This window comes from Aquarana catesbeiana, linkage group LG01 (assembly GCF_042186555.1).
Source record: "Aquarana catesbeiana isolate 2022-GZ linkage group LG01, ASM4218655v1, whole genome shotgun sequence".
Taxonomy (NCBI): Eukaryota; Metazoa; Chordata; class Amphibia; order Anura; family Ranidae; genus Aquarana; species Aquarana catesbeiana.
Genome location: NC_133324.1, coordinates 752,537,867 through 752,553,574, shown reverse-complemented (window position 1 = coordinate 752,553,574; position 15,708 = coordinate 752,537,867). Strand labels below are relative to the sequence as shown.

The window sequence follows — 15,708 nt, the reverse complement described above, 5'->3', positions numbered from 1 at the left end:
GCTTTGCATGGCACTCAGGGGTTTAAATCAGGGGGTGAGGAGGCAACATATCTCACCTCCTTAATACCCGTCAAACACACTCGGATCGCTTTTCAGAGGAGCAGCAGTGCCTTCTGCACTTGTGAATGAGCCCTTAGGATCAATTCACATCTATGCATGTTGCTTTTGAGCGTTTCTGCAGTGCTTTTTGTTGGACTTTCTTCTTTTTTAACCGCAATTTTCGTTTTGCTTTTTTTGGGGGAAAATTTGTTGTTGGGCAGATTTAAAAACGCAAATCGCTGCAAAATCGCAGTAGAAACGTGGTATAAACGCAGTACAAACTTTTCTGCAGCTTCTCCATTGAAGCATATCGAACCAAAAAAAGCAAAAAACATAGTTTTGCGTTTAAAAAGTAATCCCTGACCCTTCTCAAAAACGTAGAGGCACAAAAATGCATTGATGTGATAGTTAGAATAGCAGCTAGAAGGGGGGAGGGAGCAGTTTTAGGATTAGATATAGACTGGAATTCCACTTTAAGGAAGAACTTCATCTCTTTCCCAAAGATAGTCATTTATACACAAAATGGCAATAATGTAATGCATAAAATGAAAACATACTGTATTTAATGCTAACCTTCTGTGGGTTACAATTTATATTCACAAAGATTTGGTTATACCCTACTTACTTTACTAATTTCAGTTAAAATGTAAATAAAAGATGATGGGACCAAGGCTGGCCATACATGTTCAATTTTCTTGTACAATTTTCTTTTAGATTTACCTTAAACTATGTAGTGCAAGGGCCTGCCTAATTGGAAACAATTGGAAATTGTTTAGTTTTGACCTCATATGTTTTTTGGTAAATCGAAGGGAAAATTGTACAAGAGAATTGAACATGTATGGCCAAGCCTAACATAAATTACCATTCCACCACTCCATCTACTATATCCACAAGAAAGAATTGTGGTCAGCACTTAGGATGAGCTCCTGCGTGTTCGCACACTCCACCTGTAGAGCCCGCCAGGAAGTCGGCACTGCACTGATCACAGGCAGTGAGACATTGTCCCGATGCGCCGGCTGCAGAGATTGGGAAATGTCTAACTGCCTGTGATTAGCGCAATGCCAACTTCCTGGCAGGCTCTGCACGTGGCCTGTGTGAACACGCCGAAGCTCATCCTTAATAGGAACCCGTTAAAAAAAAATGTCCTGCACTTCTGCAGAAGGCAAAAAGCATGAAAAAATGCAATGGTGTGAATGGAACCTAAGTTGCATTTCACCGCGGCACCCTTATGGCTTGTTCACACAAAGTTGGGGGGTGGTAAAACCCTGAGGTTGAGTTTACTGCCTTTAATCCCTACCCCCTTCAGCTGTTGAGGTAGCAGCCAAACGTGTTACCATTTCGCAGCAGTAATAACACCCCCTGTTGCTTTTGCTGAGTGCTACCGCCTGCCAATCTTGCCCTATTCAAGTAAATGGGACCACACTGCAAGCAACCCACAACAGCATGCTTCCGTGGGGTCCAGGGGGTTAAAGCAGGTGGTGAGAATGCAACAAAACACTGCCTGATTTAACCCCCTGTTTGCTTTACTGCACAAGGTTGCGAGGCATTTGCAGAGTAGCTTCATTCAGATGAATGGGTCATACTTGGCAGGTGCTACACCCATCAACCATGACAGGGCTTATAACTCCTGCTGCGGCATGTGTACATTCCTGGCCACTGCAGCTAAAGGGGTGCGATTGGGGTAGAGGTGGTAAAAACATGTCTTACCTATGGGATTTTACCACTCTCCAAAATGCTGAGACCAGCATCGGAGAGTCAGACATTTGATGGCTATGCTCCCGGCCCTCAGTTGGAATGAACCTCGTTGGACCTAACCCATAGAAAAAAGCAGAACTTCACCCAAAAGGATGTCCTCCTTAACCCTCCAGAACCCCCCCCATCATATTTGGTACTTTTTTTGGGGGGGGGGTGCCTAGTGGGACAGACCACAGGTCCCAGAATGCTGAGGAACCATTCATAAAGCATAGCTTGGCTTGTGCATGTGCAGTGGGTAGCCAGTTGTGCAGTCGCATGGAGTCACAGCCGGCTTTCTACACTAAACATGATGGCCCAGTGAGGATGGTGTTGGATCCTTTGACATGCTGGCCTCTTTCACATGGATGATCCAATCAGGTCCGCCTGTCAGTTTTTTGGCGGACCTGAACGGACGCTCCATACAGGTCTATGGACATGTCCGCTGACATCCGACCCACTCCGATCTGAAAAAGCACGATGGAGGAAAACCCTACTCTTCCATCCGTCTGCGGGTTGGATGAAAACGGACTCTACAGTCCATCTTCATCCGATCCCCCACAGAGGAGAGCGGCGCTCTGACAGGTCGATCCCTGCACAGTGTGCAGAGACAGACCTGTCATCTGCCTGCTCAGTGGGGATGGATGGAGCGATCCCCCACTGAGCAGAGCGGGCTCCGTACACGGACACGTGTGCCGTGTGAAGGAGCCCTAAGTGTCTTTTTATTAAGTATACATAATACAATATTTATAGCTGCTGACTTTTATTTATTTTTCTTTCTAGGGTGAAAATCCTTCCTTAAGGTGTAACAAGCGTGTAGATCAGGAATCCTAACACCAAACTATCTCAGTTTGCTGTATGTTCAAGTCTTCGTCTTGAAGTACTGATGCCAAAGGCAGCAAAGAAACTAGCATTTACAAAAGGTGGCCAGTAGTGGCAGCTATAGATTCTCCTAACAGGTTTTCTATACATTACTCAGTAGCCTGATATTGAAGCTACCTATGCATTTTTCCTAACATTGTGCATTACCACTTTGTTAGTCAAATTTGAGAAACGCCAAATATATTTTGTTATGTGTTGTGTTCTCATTCACACAGCATACCTAAAAATAATTTTTAAAAATCTCTTACCTCTCTAGATGTTTTTGTGGAGCATGATTATACACAAGACTGCACAATATTCTGAAGAAATGCAGTAGGAAGAAGGGGGTGAATCAGTTTCCTTAACATATGCATAATTCAAGCTTCGGGATCCTTACAGTTGTATTAAAACCTGTAGCAGTTTTTAACTGAACACATTGAGTACAAAAAAATAAACATTCCCCAGTAAACCATTTGTTAAAACTCTTACCCCAGCACTTGCTGTTTACTACTTTCATTGGTGATAGCTCCTGATCTCTCAGTGCTGCTTCCCTGAACGTGTCTGGTCTTCACAGGAAGAGTTAACACTAATGGACAGTACCGTCTAAAGCCAGTCTGCTAGCTTCCAAAAGAGAAGGGGAAGAGGAGGAAGGAGCAGAGGAAAGCCTTTCCATCCTAAACTACAGGGCTGTGTGTTTTAATTGTTAAACACAATATAGAACAGGGGTTTCCAAACTTTCTAAACAAAAGGCCAGATTACTGTCCTTAAGACTACAGTGGGCCAGACTGTGGCCATTGGAAATAGAAAATGTCTGAGCATCAGTGGGAGTAAACAATGCTCCATGTTTGGTGTCAGTAAGAGGAATTGTGCTCCATTGTTGGTGTCATTGGCTGGGAAGAATCATGCTCCATCCTTAGTGTCACTGGGAGGAACTGTGCCCAATTGTTGATGTCATTAGGTGGAATTGTGCCCCTTTGTTGGTGTTAATGGGGGGGATTATGCCCTATTGTTGTTGTTATTGGGGGGAATTGTGCCCCTTTTGTGGGTGTTAGTGAGGGGGATTATGCCCCATTGTTGTCATTGGGGGGAATTGTGCCCCTCTGTGGGTGTCAGTGGGGGGAATTTTGCCCTTTTGTGCGTGTCAATGGGGGGGATTGTGCACCATTGCTGGTGTCAGAGGATTAAATATTGCCCCAAGGGCCAGATAATGAGTAAAGGGCCGCATCTGGCCCCCAGGCAGCAGTTTGGAGACCACTGGTATAGAAACACACAACTCTAGTCCCTGCATGCAAGGGTGGTTCCATATAATGCTGCAAGAGAAATGGTCCGCCCTAAAAAAGGGACACTTCCACCCCCTTCCTGCCCAGGCCAATTTTCTGAGTTCAGTGCTGTCACATTCTTAAATGACAATTACCTAGTCATTCAACACTGTACTTAAATGACATTTTTATAATTTTTTTGACACAGATAGAGCTTTCATTTGGTGGTATTTAATCATAACTCGGTTTGTTTATTTTTTGCTAAATAAACGGAAAAAAAAAATAAAATTTTGAAAAAAACAAACTTTTTTCTCTTTGTTCTTGTGATGGTGCTCCAAACTTTTCAACATGACAGCAAACTGGTGCTCCCCCCCATGTGAATCTGCTCACCTCAGTGTGTGTGACTGCAGACTTAAGTTTGGTCTAATCACGCAGATATTTTGCATCTATATACCTTGTTAACAGAGCGCAGATCTGCGATCACGTGACCCGCCACCTTTCTCCTCTCTCGGCCTGACAGCTGCAGCGGGCAGAGCCGAGGATCCCCCTCTGACGTCATTCAGGAGGAGAGGAGGAGAGAGTCGACCCCACCCACTGCAGCTATAATGCGAGAGAGGAGAAAGATGGCAGGTCACGTGATCACCGATCTGCGCCCAGTCACAGGGGGACATTAGATTCATCAACCAAGAGGATAATGTAAATTGTACTCCAATTTGAGTAGCAGAAGGGGAGGAGGCGGGCATGGACATGGAGCTCACCGACAGGGAGGGGAGGAGCAAAAAGGACAGAGGAGACAAAGAGCAGGGCTGCGGATGACGGAGGCACGTAAACTGACCAGTGTCAGGGCTCAGAAGCCATGATGAACCGTGGTCAGTTTACAAAGGGGAGGGCAGTAACTGGCAGGATCAGCCAGGTTTTTATTTTTTAGGTGTTACAGGGGGCTGTGATGTATAACATGCTTTAAAGGAACAGAATCTTTCCTTATTTTGGGTTAACAAATTTAATTACTGTAAACCTCAATTTCCCAGCCTCCAAATTAACATTGCATAAGGGGCTAAAGCTATATAGGGTTTTAAAGCAAGGAAAAAGGGTAAGCAGCATTTTTTTTAAAAGTTATGCTATATAAATGGAAACATGGAACAAAAATAAAGTAAGAGGAACGTGGAAATACACCTTTAAAGCCCCAGGAAAATAACCAGGAAATGTCCAGCAATGAGGGTTAACCCCTAGCAGTTTGGAGGTCACTCTATGCGACTAGAGAACTTCATATGCTCAATTATATATGTGTAAACTGACAGATATTACCTGTAACAATGCAAATGAGTACTTACAGATAAAGGTTTCTCTGTGTTGTTGGACAGCAGTATGGAATGTACAGTGCCTTGCAAAAGTATTCACCCCCTTGGCTTTTTACCTATTTTGTTACATTACAGTCTTTAGTTCAATGTTTTTTTAATCTGAATTATATGTGATGGATCAGAACACAATAGTCTAAGTTGGTGAAGTAAAATTAGAATAATATATACATAAAACTATTTTTCAGAAATAAAAAAACTGATAATTGGCATGTGCGTATGTATTCACCCCCTTTGTTATGAATCCCATAAAAAGCTCTGGTGCAACCAATTACCTTCAGAAGTCACATAATTAGTGAAATGGTGTCCACCTGTGTGCAATCTAAGTGTCACATGATCTGTCATTACATATACACACCTTTTTTGAAAGGCCCCAAGAGGCTGCAACACCTAAGCAAGAGGCACCACTAACCAAACACTGCCATGAAGACCAAGGAACTATGTTGTTGAGAAGTACAAGTCAGGATTAGATTATAAAAAAACATCCAAATCTTTGATGATCCCTAGGAGCACCATCAAATCTATCATAACCAAATGGAAAAAAAATGGCACAATAGCAAACCTGACAATAGACGGCTGCACACCAAAACTCATGGACCGGGTAAGGAGGGCATTAATCAGAGAGGAAGCGCAGAGACCTAAGGTAACCCTGGAGGAGCTGCAGAGTTCCACAGCAGAGACCGGAGTATCTGTACATAGAACGACAATAAGCCGTACGCTCGATAGAGTTGGGCTTTATGGCAGAGTGGCCAGAAAAAAGCCATTACTTTCAGCAAAAAACAAAATGGCACGTTTTGAGTTTGTGAAAAGGCATTAGGGAGACTCCCAAAATGTATGGAGGAAGGTGCTCTGGTGAGACTAAAATTTAACTTTTTGGCCATCAAAGAAAACGCTATGTCTGGCGCAAACCTAACACATCACATCACACAAATACCATCCCCACAGGGAAACATGGTGGTGGCAGCTCATTAACTTTTTGAGGGAAAGTTGGAGTTGAGGGAAAGATGGATGGTGCTAAATACAGGGATATTCTTGAACAAAACCTGTACCACTCTGTGTGTGATTTGAGGCTAGGACGGAGGTTCACCTTCCAGCAGGACAATGACCCCAAACACACCGCTAAAGCAACACTTGAGTGGTTTAAGGGGAAACATGTAAATGTGTTGGAATGGCCTAGTCAAAGCCCAGACCTCAATCCAATAGAAAATATGTGGTCAGACTTAGGCCCCATTCACACTAGCGCGTTTTTTGATGCATTTTGCATTTTGCAGAAATGCACGGGAATTTTTTAACATGGGTTCCTATGGAACATGTTCACATCAATGCTTTTTTGTATCTCTGCGTTTTTGGAAAGGGTCGGGGACTTTTTTTCATGCAAAAAGCAGCGTTTTGCATGTAATGGTTTTCAATGGACAAGCATCAAAAACGCAAGTGCACCGTTTTTGCAGCGTTTTTGGTGCGTTTTTGGTGCGTTTTTGCCGTTTTTTTTTTTATTTTTTTTTTTTTGTAATTTTTTTTTAAGACTGTAAAAAAAAATGAAAAAAAAAAAAAAAACGCAAAACGCAAATCGCGGCAAAAACGCGGCAAAAACGCCGCAAAAACGCGGCAAAAACGCGGCTCAAAAACGTGGCAAGCATGAAAAAAAACCCTCCAAAAACGCTCAAAAGCAACATGCATAGGTGTGAATCGAGCCTTAAAGATTGCTGTTCACAAGCGCAAACCATCCAACTTGAAGGAGCTGCAGCAGTTTTGCAAGGAGGAATGGGCAAAAATCCCAGAGGTAAGATGTGAGACTTATCCAAAGTGACTTGGAGCTGTGATAGCCGCAAAAGGTGACTCTACAAAGTATTGACTTTAGGAGCTTGAATAGTTATACAGATTGACTTTTTCTGTTATTTTGTCCTATTAAAAAAAAAAAATCTTCAAAGTTGTGGGCATGTTCTGTAAATTAAATGATGCAATTCCTCAAACAATCTATGTTAATTCCAGGTTGTGAGGCAACAAAAACACGAAAAATGGGTGAACACTTTTGCAAGGCACTGTATATACATTTTTTATGCATTTTAATCATGAATTAAACAGTCCATTAAACAACTTATACACCACTGAGGCTGGGTTCACACTAATGCGATTGCAGACATTGCATGTGATTTGCACCACATTGCTGTACAGATCAAATGCGATGTCTGAGCGGTGCAAATTCAGCCATACAGTATGTATGGCTGAAATTGCATCGCATTCTCACCAAATGGTGCAGGGCCCTTTTTTTTGTGATTCGGATCGCATGGGTGTTGAGGCACTACATTATGGGAAGCTGAGGTAGTAGGATTGGTCGATCCAGATAATATGGGAGGTAAAAGATGTACAGATCAATCTATAGCGCTCTTTATTTCTGTTGGCTTGCGGATGGAGGAGAGGGTTCAGGAATAATAATTTTTACAGATCGATTAAATATCTTTAAACTGAAGTGTGACACAAGACTGCATGTAAAATGTACAACTATTTTTCATCCTAACAACGTGGTAACATTTCTTTTATGGATGATGTCAGCGTTCATACAGACATATCGGCATTTCCACCAGCATGGAAGTGGTTCTTCTGAGTACATGCAAATTTTCCTATGACAGCCTGCCTTCATTTTACTGGACCAAGTGAAATGTACCCGAGCCGCCTCCTTTCTACCACCACAGCTCCTGGAATATTGCTTTTCAGCTGTGTTATGTTACACTTTCCACATCAAACAAGGCTAATTTTTTTCCTGAATATTCCAGCGTAGAGTCTGCAGTAGAGCGTTCACATGGTAACCTCGGCTGTGTAATGCGCCCCACCCAGTCAGGAAGCACAGAGCTAGTAATTCACTGCAGAGTGGAGTGATTTGTCAAATAAAAATAACGCTCTTAATCCCAGCCTCTCTGATAAGAGTCTCTGAGGTCTGATGGTAGGAGAACTCCACAGCCTTATTAACTTGTTACTTTTATATGCAAACTCCCACAGCACAGCTACAACTAGTTTACAGCTTTTCTTTAACCTCCTGCCCTCTAAACACTACAGCCCACCCCCTCCACACTGGATATTAAGGGGCATGGACACATTAGATGCAACTGGTGAATAGGCCCTGAAAATAAAACAGTGCCCGAAAAATGGTAGAAAGCTAAAGCAAAACAAGGGCTGGGACACATTCATCCACTTAAATTCTTTGTACGATCTGCAAAGATAAAGAGACATGTGTGGCCCTTAAAAGGCCATAAAGCCTGGAATATAGCTAGCGCTAGTAATAACATTTACATATATATGAGAAAAATTTCTGTACACTGACAGATCCTGAGATGTTTGTCATTGTATTCATATTTCCTGTGTAGCAGAGCGCACAATAGATCTGCATTGACTACTAGCGCCTCTTACCACTTCTAATATTGAAGTGAACTACATATAGATGATAGTGCAAGCTAAACGCCAATGTAGAAGGTAACCCAAATATATGAGGCACCAGGACTTAGCAGTTCAGAACTTTTAGGCTCAGTTCACACTGCTGCGACCCCACTGTCGTGCGATTTCCAATGTGACTTGCTTGCAACTTTCATGCGACTTTAGGAGTCTATGGCACCCAAGTCGCATCAAAGTTGTGCAGGAACCATTTTAAAAGTCGCTGCTACTTCAGTCTTATTGGTTGGAACGGTTGCAATTGAAATAAATGGTTTTTCAATTGTCACACAACTTTATGTGTCACAAGTCACATGCAAAGTCACAGCAGTGTGAACCTGGGCTAAGAGAAATGTGAGAAGGTTAAACCTTTTCAGAACTGAACTTCATTGTTACTAAAACCAACACATACTAATTTTAAAGCAGAACTTCACTCCACAAATGGACCTTAAGGCCCAGCTCACATCTCAATCGCAGTGTGCTGCGATTTTGTGCTCCATTCATTTGAACGCAATGCACCACACACATGGACCACACCTAATCGCATTGTACTACGGAAGCATGCAATCTGGTGCAGGCAAACACACTATGTTCACAATCTGCGTTTTTGATATGCACTTGGGGTGCCGTTATTGCTGCATTAGCACCCACAGGAGATCACAAAGGCTGTGTATTCTGAATGTGGTGTGGGGAACGCATCTTTCCTGTACCATGTTCTGGTGTGAACAATCCCCAAGTCCTTGCCTTTCTTCCTTATATTACTAGCCTACGAAAGAATGACATATGCCCATCACATATTCTAGGAGGCTGAAGGAGACAATACACAAAGCGGCCAAAGAACGGACCTAGATCATGTCATTGGGGGCCGGTGTTCTGTCAGATTAGCGAACCCGTCAGATCAGGTAAGAGAAGTGACATTCCGTCAGCTGACCTTGCATTCCACCACTACCAGGTTTGCTAATCTGACAGAACACCTGCAGTCAGAAGGCAGCAGTGGATATCTTACTACACCCAGCTACGTCTTGAATGTCAGAGTAATTTTAGCAATAAAGTGAGCGTATATAAATAAATATAGTATTTTGAAATCTTTGATGCCGTTTGGATGTTTAATTTTGACAGCCTATAGTTTTAGTGCTGAGCAGAGAAGGGTGTACCAACATGGCCTCTGCCACCTTCTTACTGCTGGCGTCCAGCTTCTTTCAAAATGTAACACGTCTGGGCACGTGGAGTTGCAAACACGCCTAAGCTCATCCTTACTGAAGAGTGCAAAATCTGGTGCACCTCTGCAAAGAAACCAATCAGCTTTCAGTTTTTTTTTTTTTTTTGCCAAAGCTTAAAGTATAACTTTTTATTTTAGTTTTAGTTAAAGGGATTAGAACCTCTGTCAGTTTTAAATGCCGTCCGTGCCCCCATTAATGAAATTCACCCTCTCTATTTGTCCTTTCTGCCATCATCATTAAAAGTAAAGAAAACTCCAAATTTTGGGTTGTCACCAGAAAAGAAATAGAGGGGGAAATCTTCCAATGGGGACACTAGTTCTGGTGACCTGGGGGTCTCCAAGGGATTCCCTTAAATTTGCAAGAATTTCCTCTCACTTCCTGTTTGGCTATTGGACAGGAAGTGAAGGGAAATCTCCAAAATGTGACACAGATGGGGAAAAAAATCTGACAGGGGTTATAACCCTCCCTTGCTCTATCCAAAATGAAAAAGTTCTACTTATAGTTCTATTTTAATTGAAGAAGCTGAAGTTAGAAGCTGATTGGGGACCATGCACGGCTGTACCAGATTTTGCACTCTGCAGTTTTAGTAAATCAATTTGTTTGTCAATGTACAGCCTAATGGTTTACTTACCTGCTCTGTACAATAGTATTGCACAGAGTGGACTTAGCCACATGCCGACTGGGCCATAGCCAAAAGACAGCTACAGCGTGGTCGGCTTATTCTGGGAGGGCGTTCATGGCCATCTTCACCGAATTGCTTGCATCCGGGAAAGTCCGTGACCATCGGGTCCTCTGGACCCGGCATGTCACGGAACAGGGTAAAGGTCCAATGACAGCGGTCCTTTACCACGTGATCGCTCCGTCCAATGACGTAGCGATCACTTGTCAACAGACCGGAGCTTATCTGGTGCAGCTCCTCCCCTCTCCTTGCGCCAATTGATACAGTGTGCGAGGAGAGGAGGGAGCTTGTCCGGTGCAGCAGCTGATCTGTGCCCATCCATGCTACATCCATCCATCCCTGGCTCATCCATGCTCCATACTTGCCTCATATGTGCCCATCTATACTTCATTCATCCCTAGCTCATCCGTGCTCCATCCATCCCTGGCTCATCCATGCTCCATTCATCCCTGGCTCATCCGTGCTCCATTCATCCCTGGCTCATCCATGCTCCATTCATCCCTGGCTCATCCATGCTCCATTCATCCCTGGCTCATCCATGCTCCATTCATCCCTGGCTCATTTGTGCTCCATCCATCCGTGCTCATCCATACTCCAACCATCCCTGGCTCATCTATGTTCCATCCATCCCTGGCTCATCCGTGCTCATCCATGCTCCATTAATCCCTAGCTCATCCATGGCTCATTCATGCTCATCCATGCCTTAACTGTGCTCATCCATGTCACTGCAGTGTTCATCCATGTCACAGCAGTGTTCATCTGTACCACATCCATGCCACATCAGTTCTCATCCGTGGCGCATGCTTGCCACTACAGTGCCCATTAGCGTCTCACAAAAGTGTAATAGGTAGTCAAATTAGATTTATAATGTATGTCCCTGATGGTGCTCCCTGCATGTTGGGCCTCTGTATGTGGCCAGGCTGTGGAAAAGTCTCCCACATGTGGTATCGCCATACTCAGGAGGAGTAGCAGAAAATATTTTGGGGTGTCATTTTTACTATGTACATGCTATGTGTTAGAAATATCTTAGAAATGGACAACTTTCTGTTAAAAAAAAAAAAAAATGTGTTTTCATTTTCTTTCCACGTTTTCCAAAAACTTGTGGGAAAAAAATGACATATTCAAAAGACTCATTATGCCTTATAGAATATACGTTGAAGTGTTTACTTTCCAAAATGGGGTCATTTTGTGGACGTTTCCATTGTCCTGGTGCTCCAGGGCCTTCAAAAGTCAAAAAATGAAATGTGTAATTTATGTCCCTAGAACGCCTGACGGTGTTCTCTGCATGTTGGGCCTCTGTATATGACCAGGCTGCGTAAAAGTCTCACACATGTGGTATCTCCATACTCAGGAGTAGTAGAATGTGTTTTGGGGTATAATTTGTGGTATGCATATGCTGTGTGAGAGAAATCTGTTAATATGACAAAAAAAGAAGAAAAAAATCTTCATTTTGCAAGGAATTGTGGAAAAAAAATACAACTTCAAAAAACTCACAATGCCTCTTACTAAATACCTTGGATTGTCTACTTTCCAAAAAGGGGTCATTTGTGGGGTATTTGTACTTTCCTGGCTTGTTAGTGTCTCAAGAAATGAGATAGGCCGTCAGTGTATCAGGTGAGATTAATTTTCAGTGATTGGCACCATAGCTTGTAGACTCTATAACTTTCACAAAGACCAAACAATATACACTGATTTGGGTTATTTTTAAAAAAGATATGTGGCAGTATAAATTTTGGCCAAAATTTATGAAGAAAAATGACTAATTTGCTAAATTTTATAACCGAAACAAAGAAAAATGTTTTTTTTTTTTAAACAAAATTTTCGGTCTTTTTTCATTTATAGCGCAAAAAATAAAAAAAAACCCAGTGGTGATCAAATACCACCAAAAGAAAGCTCTATTTGTGTGAAAAAAAGGACAAAAAATTCATATGGGTAGCATGTTGCCTGACTGAGTAATTGTCATTCAAAATGTGAGAGCACTGAAAGCAGAAAATTGGTCTGGTTAGGAAGGGGGTTTAAGTGCCCAGTAGTCAAGTGGTTAAGCCTCCTCTCCTGGGGTCCCCTGCCAATACTCTCCGCTCCTCTTCTTGGTGCGCCCTCATAGGAAGCCGTTTTCTATGGTGGCACATCTGCTAGCTCGCTCCCGAGCTGGGCTGTGTGCATCTAATGACATTCTGTGAAGGATGCATCTATGAACAACAGTTTTAGCTTCTTCTGTATTATTGATCCCTTTGGGCCATCTGAGAAGAAGGTTCTAGTTCTAGACAACAATGACATTTCTCAATACTATGCTAAGAAAAAAAACAAATTAGAACTGAGGATCTGTTAAAGGGTCTATAACAATTTGTAGCATATTCTTTATTTATATGACTGTAATTCATCACATTAGCTCACTGTGGTTAGTTGTAATTGGTTACAGCCTCCTCTTTTCATGAAGTGTTGTAAAAGATTCTTACGCTTGAAGGGGCGGCTCCATGTCATCCTACAAGCACACACTGGCTTTGTAAGCCTTTACAGATTTCCTTCAGTACATCTATTTTCACAGGCAGAACTCCAAAGCATAATGGACAGCCCTTTTCTTTTTAAATCGCATGTATTACTTAAGTAGGCTTTAAAATATGCATGTACAGTAGCCTTGTTGGAGTCATGTGGCAAGGAGGTAGAGTAAAACTCTGTATGGTCCTACATTTGCTCTGCTGAGGATTACACATGCGTTACGAAAATACTGAGTTTCTTTAAGGATTATTAAAACTGCTGGAAACCATCTAAATACTTCTTAAGGACGGGGGGGGGGGGGGGGGTTGGGGGTTGGCCAATGGCTGCAAAAAATATAAGTCCAACTTCAAAGTATCGAGATCATATCAAGACATTCTAGAGTTGAACTGGACCTATAGCAGACAAAACCTAATCAGTAATCTTGGGCCTAGCCTTGCTACAATTCTTGGGATTACTTAAAATGAATCTGAAGGCAATATACAATATATAGCTCTTGCCAGCATATCAGCACCATATTACCTTTCCAAACCCTACATAATTATTTCTATAAAATGCTTCTTTACTGTAACAAATGCCTTTTTACATATTGCGTTCACTTCCTAGCTTCCACCACTGCTTTCTCCATTTCCACAACTACGTATCTCTTGGGTTGCTTTGTGTGAAGCATTCATACCTTGTATACACTACAATTGCCATGTTGCATTAAGGCCAGCAATGATGATGTCATACAAAGGGGCATTACCTCTAAGGACACTGCCGTCGCTGTAAAACTCCAGTTAAGAGAGGCAGCGTTTTGGTATAACTGGCACATAGGGGATGCCCAAAAGGTGGGATTATGGCTGTAGACATTGCTCAATGTCCTGGATGCACCGACCATCCAACTGTAGCTATAGGCAAAAGCTCAGTGCAGTAGGTGACACGACCCTACATGTTGAAAGGCAAGATGATTTTGTCTCACTGCAACCAAGGAACTTAGTCTAGTATAATTGAGCAAAGGTAGGTTTTTCAACCGGACGAGCACTATATTTAAAACAACTATGCTAAAAACACGCAAAGTCAAAGACACAATAAATACAATTTTTTTTTTTGCCCACAGATACACAGTAAATAAATGGAGATCTATGCTCTTAAGAACTTAAACTGGAGTTCCAGTCTATATCTAACAAAGCCTAAAATTGCTCCCAATCTGCTTCATCCCCCTTCTTACTGCTACTCTAAGTAGAAGAAAGATGCTTATACCTTTACCTATTCTCAGGGCGCTCCAGTCTGGACATTTGAACAGATTCCAGCAGCAGCTTCTGGGGAGAGGAGAGACAGCCAACAACGGATGCCCCATAGTAAACCTATGTGTGACATCACCACACAGGAATTTCAGCCATTGTCAGGGATTTCTCCTCTCCCCTGTAACTGGCTGCTGAGGAGATGACATGACCAGACCACGGCACTCTGAGTATAGGCAAGTATAAGCACATTTCTTCTACAGGGTAGTTAGAATAGCAGCTAGAAGGGGGGAGGGAGCAGTTTTAGGATTAAATATAGACAGGAATTCCACTTTAAGGAAGAGCTTCATCTCTTTCCCAAAGATAGTCATTTATACACAAAATGGCAATAATGTAATGCATAAAATGAAAACATACTGTATTTAATGCTAACCTTCTGTGGGTTACAATTTATATTCACAAAGATTTGGTTATACCCTACTTGCTGGCCATACATGTTCAATTTTCTTGTACAATTTTCTTTTAGATTTACCTTAAACTATGTAGTGCAAGGGCCTGCCTAATTGGAAACAATTGGAAATTGTTTAGTGTTTGACCTCATATTATATGGTTTTTGGTAAATCGAAAGGAAAATTGTACAAGAGAATTGAACATGTATGGCCAGCCTAACATAAATTACCATTTCACCACTCTCTACTACATTCACAAGAAAGAATTGTGGTCAGCACTATGCAACATAATTATTATGTAGCATTTGTTTTTTGTAAGACCACAGGAGAACTGTGTAACTCTTTTAGATTAGACATGGTATTTAAAAGACCACACTAACAGCATTCACATTTGTGTATCCTGGAAAGCATATTAATTGTTAGTTGCCATCTTTAGCTAAAGAAGGCACCAACATGATGGTATACCAGTATTACCTGATCTGCTAAAGAGTAGTTCTTTTAGGCTGGGAACACAATTATGCCGCATGCGGCTCACAGCAGGGGTCCGGTGCATCCCTGTTCTCTGTTTCAGGCCCGAATTTTTGCCTGAATTCAGACCTGAAACAGAGCCAAAGACGCACAGGACCCCGGTGCAATTCACTTCGCAGCCGCTCCGGAGATATGTGAACCGCCTCCATTGAGAGCCGGTCACAATCTCCTGTCATGTGTATTGGATGCGGGGAAACCCACATCCAATTCACATAAATGTGAACCCAGTCTCAAAAGAGAACTGCAGCTAGGAAGTAAGAGATCTTTCCAAAGGGGGCACAGTAATAAAAAAAATATATATTAAATAGGAAAGGGCTGAAATCCTTCCTTATACTGCCTGTGTTCCCAGCAAGAGTGCTCCCTCAATTTATGTGGTCCTAGGGAGAAGACATTTTGGGAAATCGGTGAGGTTTCATTTAAAAGGTTAAGTTCACCTTTCAAAAATAATAAT

The 15,708-nt window shown here is 42.3% G+C and overlaps 1 protein-coding gene across 10 annotated transcripts in view; it reads right to left on the bottom strand.

Annotated features, from left to right (window-relative positions):
* RAPGEF2 (Rap guanine nucleotide exchange factor 2) overlaps positions 1-15,708 on the bottom strand; it is a 396,941-nt gene that overhangs the window by 125,305 nt on the left and 255,928 nt on the right. The window lies entirely within an intron of this gene.